This window comes from Styela clava, chromosome 2 (assembly GCF_964204865.1).
Source record: "Styela clava chromosome 2, kaStyClav1.hap1.2, whole genome shotgun sequence".
NCBI lineage: Eukaryota > Metazoa > Chordata > Ascidiacea > Stolidobranchia > Styelidae > Styela > Styela clava.
In genome coordinates, this window is record NC_135251.1 from 23,053,186 (window position 1) to 23,059,185 (window position 6,000).

Here is a 6,000-nt window from a genome sequence, read left to right on the forward strand (position 1 = left end):
AGCTGTAGGAAGACTTATTTTATATATGAGGAAATGTATTTAGAGTCAACAACAGTTATTGAACATCGTGTAATGCCAAATTTTCGTGAAATATTCGAGTGACAAATTGTAGTCCATTTTAAGTTTATCCAGTATCAAATCGCACAATACATTTAAAAAAATTAACAATTCTATGAAAAACATAACAATGTACATGAACGGCTCAAGAAACACGTTTATTTACCTGCCCGGTGTTGCGAATTAGCCGAACAAATTTTTGGAAACTCGTTGAACACATTCATGAAGTAATGCCATGTAGATTAGGGTTACCATATTTGAAAAAGCAAAATTCCGGACAGTGCATGACTATGTCGCACAACCTTAGTCCTAACCGGTACACAAAAACTATGTGCGGGGTGCTATGTGCTTGGTGCGCATACTTCTTTCAGGAAGTCCCTATTTTCATGAGACCATATATATGCGCTACCGAAATGCTAAGCCTGCAAACGCTATACGATACTCATTCTAAAGCGCCAGCTACCGAAATGAAAAGTAATGTCTTCAGTCACAAGCAGAATCTCACACCAGGCAGGTAAGCACACTCTAAATATAGCTACGGGCCGTCGACTGAAAAAATCTCAACTTCAGAGTGAAAAATAAGAATGAGAATTAGATTGTGCCGAAACGGAAAAACAGCAATTACATGCTTAAAACAAATTAAAGACAATCACTACAAATTTACTCTTCTGACCATGCATATTTTTCTGAAGATCTAATTCTCTTCTTGTCTGATTTCAAAAATGAAAACAATTCACTACAGTGCATATCTTTGAAATTATATTGGAGAGTCAACATGCCTTTTATAGTCGCAACTTGTTTCTCTCTTTAGTCCACTGACTTTGCATCAGTGAAAAGACTCTCTACATTGGCATTGCGGGATGTAACAGCAAAGAAAAACAGTTCAATCCTCAAAATTTTGGAGTGGCATGTGATGTTCGTAGACTGATCGAAATATTTGCACCATTTCTTATGCGTTGGCAGTTTAATAAATTCTTCGTCTTGTAGGTAACTTTCCACAAACTGCTTCCTTCAAGTTACAGAATTGGTCAAAGCATTTATCATCGTCCACATCAACCCGTTTACTAATCAGATGTTCCAGGCAAGGCTTTACATCAGGGGTCGGTAACTTTTTGTCGCTCGCGGGCCAAAACCAAAGGTTGCAAGTCATTGGCGGGCCTCATATTTTTAGAATGTTGAAAACCGAACAGATAGCCGATGAATCACACTTTTTCACACAGATCAGAAGTTAAATTTAGAGCAGCGCACGAAGACTGACAATTTGAATATTTTCTGCACCATTAAACCATTTGCGCTAAGCATCAACTTTTCTGCGTTTTGTTGGCATTTGTGTAATTATAATTAAATTATAGGGTCATTAAACGCGCAATTGTGAGTTATAACATAATTTAGCCTACGCGTGTCGCAGAATTAATTCTGTTACGTAAAGAATATAATCTTTAAAACAGCTGTTTTGTTACTATAATCCAGTGAAGCGTCGCGGGCCGGATCATATTGCTCCGCGGACCGGATCTGGCCCGCGGGCCGTAGGATGCCAACCCCTGCTTTACATCCTTCCAACTTGGTATCTCGTTCAAGGTTATCCATTTGAAACAAGTAAACTCTTCCATTGGTTTCATCCATTTGCACAGGTATTCCAAGCATCTCTCATTGACGTTTGCAACTCTAACACCATTGATAAGGAAAACGCTCTGTTATATTAAAATTCCATACAACCTCGTAGTAAAAATATGCGCACGGTACGAAATAACAATGTTCTGTATTAGCAGTGTGCACATTACAATTGCAGATGCAGTAAAATTCCGGACATTTGAGCATTTTTCAAAATTCCTCCCGGACGCAAAATTTAACCCTAAATTCCGGACATGTCCGGAATTTTCCGGACGGTATGGCAACCCTAATGTAGATAGTTTGTGCTGCAAACTGGGATGTCTTATCAGAAGTGCTAAAAATGTTGACGACTTTTGCGATTAGTGGCACTTGGGATGTTTGGTTTTTTTTGCCTACAAAATGGAGTTGGGTTGGCAACGTGATATGCATATGCAAACCATATACATATAGAGCCCCCCATACATGAATATACATTTTTCGATTTTAGAACATAGGTCTACATTTAAAGCCATCCCGGCTGTCTTTATTGATCATATTGTCATCGAGAGTTCATGTGAATATTCTCTGTCTAAATATCGGTTTCAGTTCGAAAAATAGAAAGGAATTGACGTCAACGATACAAAATAATTCAAATTTAGATTTTTTTATGTACAGCAAAAGAAAATGGTTCCATTACATTTGAACCCACGTACATTTGAACCCACGACAATTGCACCTGCATGCCATTGCACCTATGGAATTTTTTTTGGTTTACGGATATTTGTACCCATACTAACCTAACCCATGGGTTTTAGCACCCGCATATTGATTGAACCCGCGGATATAAACATGGGTTCAAATGTACATGGGTTCAAATGTACGGTCACCAAAGGAAATATATACAGGAATAATAAAATAGCCTGCCGTTTTCAAGCATTAATAATTTACTTATTCGCCCAATCATACTATTCTGTAGATAACGCCTTCTTCAAAAAGATGTTGTTCAATGTTACATTCTCGTAAAAGTCCGAGCAGGACCAATCAGTATTGATTTTACATGCGATAACGGCTTTCACGTTCTGCTGACCAGCATCCGCTTGGCGTACAGGCCTTACCCGTAACAAATTGTAGCAATTATCCGCCAACAATGTTAGCGTAAAACAACGAAACAAAGAAAATCACGCATTCCACTTTAGTAAACAGGCTACCTGTACTCTATACAGCAACAACAGTAACGAGAACATGCTTAACGGTAATGTTCGTGTAATATGCAGACTGGCTGAACGTCAAATCGGGACTTGTGGCTGGCTGTTCGGGACGCCGGGACAAGACATTAAAAGTGGGACTGTCCCGCCTAAAATGGGACGTATGATAAGTCTGTATATACATCCAATGCCATATAGGGTCAATTTATTATACATATACAAAACTTTTTAAGTGATGTACAGACAAAAGTCAATGTCATACGCATATAAAGATCAGCCGCTTGTAGTGGATGAATACGACTACGAAGCCGCTACCCCACAACAGATGATCTTACATATCAAGGGGAGTTTGCTGGTGAAATTAAGGATGTTGGGATTCTATCTTTAATAAACTAATGTTTAGCTATCTTAAGTAACCTAGCGACAAACTAATTAAAGTCAAGTGTAAACGATCCTAACTCACGCTATCACTTTTTTTTAATTATGAAGCCTATATGGATTATGTCGTACGGCAGGAGTCGGCAACCTTTTGTCACTCGCGGGCCAAAATTAAAGGTTGCAAATCTTGGCGGGCCGCTCATATTTTTTTAAGAAAGTCAAGAACCGAGCAAGTGACTGATGAATCACATTTTTACACAGATCGGAAATAGAAATTTCAGACTTTAAATAGCAGTAAATACTGCGACGAATCGTGGACTCAAGTGGTCGTAATATGCAGAAAATTTTGTTTGGTTGACAGGCAGTAAACTGACGACAACGGTATAAAAATTAAAAATTAAACTTATTCGCAAATAACATACAGAGGCTTACCGGCGAATGATGCTTATATCATGACATTTTACTACATCTGCAATACGCTTGTTACAATTCATTTCTCATATATCAATATAGTATATATATATATATGCCGTTTTTTTGCCACCAGCCGAAACAGTATTACAAAAAATACTGCCTATATATACCAGAAAATTTAGTAATTACCCTCCTGCACCTCACATTTAGTAACCAATCGAGCTGCTAATATTTGTAACTTATTTTGTAAGCATGAGTTTAAAAAGAAAGCTGAATTCAAACAGATTTAACTGGATGTTCGAGGGAAAATGCCACAATGCTATATATGCAATAATATGTCGACAAGTTGTATCGGTGACAAAAGAATATAATTTGAAACGCCGTTTTAGAATGTTGTGAGCAATGAGCATTTTTCAAAGTTAAGATTTTGCTTTGAAAATCTTAGCGATGTTCGAAAGCGCTTACATTTACGGAAGCACTTTTTTTCCGTTATGAAGAGTTTGAAATGTTGCTATACATATAGATACAGAAAGACTTTTTCAGGTTTTAGTAAGTTTTTTGGTGGTTTTGCATGTTTTAGCTTGATAATTGACAAATACTGATCAATGATTTTGCGCAATAAAAGTTTTTGTTTTGTATTGCACTTTTTACACATTCTTGGCACTATTGTGGCCCGCGAACATTGCAAAAATAATTTTGTGGCCACCGGAGCCGACAACCTCAGACCACCCCGGTTTAGATCCAACAAATTGCTTGACCATAATAACACGTTGTTTGAGAATAATGATACATTTGGCCGCTAGTGGTAAAAGTAGGTGCTACGCTCGTGGTAGGTTACATATTCCCCCACAACAGCTGATCGCTCATAACACAGGGAAGGTGCTGGTGACAACAGCTACGTTGAAACTCTTTTTTCAATCGGAAATTGTTTGGTTGTCAGGTAGCGAACTGACGACAACCTTATAAAATTAAAGTTCGATGCGAACTATTATTAGGTTACTCATTTATTCGCAAATAACATACAGAGGCTTGCGGCGAATGATGCTTATATCATGACATATTGCTACATATGCATTACGCTTGTTATAATTCATTTCTCATATATCAATAGTACCGTTTTGAAATTTCTGCAAGTGTAATGACACTATCAAATGTTGTCAACGAGGATAGCTTAAACCTGACAAAATTATTCTGATTAGGCTTAATAAATTAAAAAAGTGTGAAGTGAATAATGATAGTTTGCACTAGTCTCTATGATTAGTTTGTTGCCAGTTTACTAAAATTGGCTAAACAATAGTTTGGTAAAGATGGAATTCCAATATCATTATTGTCACCAGCACATGACATTAAATTTTGTATGTGCATCAATTAAACGGCTATATATGTATACTACATGTGTATATATATGACATTGGCTTATATGAATATTTGGTTGACTCTGTATGTATATGAGTGGTCATGTATATTTTTGGATGTATATATGTATCACGTTACCAATTGCACTCAATGAAGTTAGAGGTGGTTGAACCCCTTGCGTTCTATTGATTAGCAAATAAATATTGAGATTTAGAATTCGAAGTATCGCAGAGTTATGATTTAGCTGCAAAGCTTGAGTTAAAATGGGGCAACGACTTATGAGTAAAAAAAGTATTGCGTCAGAAGAACTTGAAATTGTAGCATTTATAGATTGAAAAATGGTATTTTTGGAAACGTTCTGCTGCCGAATTTCCTAGAATGTTAGGATGTGTAATACCAGTAAAATTCCCAGCGTTTATAATTGTACAAAGAATAATAGCAACATGTTTTCACGAAGGTAATATAAAATAATTTAATAATTTGAGGTATGCACAAGCATATAATAATATTTCATTTTCGAAGTGAAGAATATGATAAAATATTTTATAAAAGGTCACAATCACCTTTAGTAGAATATTTCCATGAAATTTTCACGGGAATAATATTCATGAAATATTATGTGGTGTCAAATCGAGGTAAATATTTGAGGAATAAATACTATTCCAGTTTCTCCAGTATCAAATCGAAAAATAACATTATATAACTTAACAATTTGTATGAGAGGCTCGAGAAACTCGTTTATTTACTGCGTTACGAAAAAGGTTGAATTTTTTGAAAATCGTCAATAAACACAATCATGAAGCATTGTCATGTGAACAGTTATTATTCCAAATATGAATGTCTTACCAGAAATGCAGAAATGATCACACCTTTTACCATCAGTTGCTTCGTGGATGTTTGCTTGCTCACAAATTGAGCAAATAACTATGACAAAATGTTGTTTTAATCGGGCATTTCCATACAAGCATCTATTTCCCATTTTACCACCATTATTATTGTA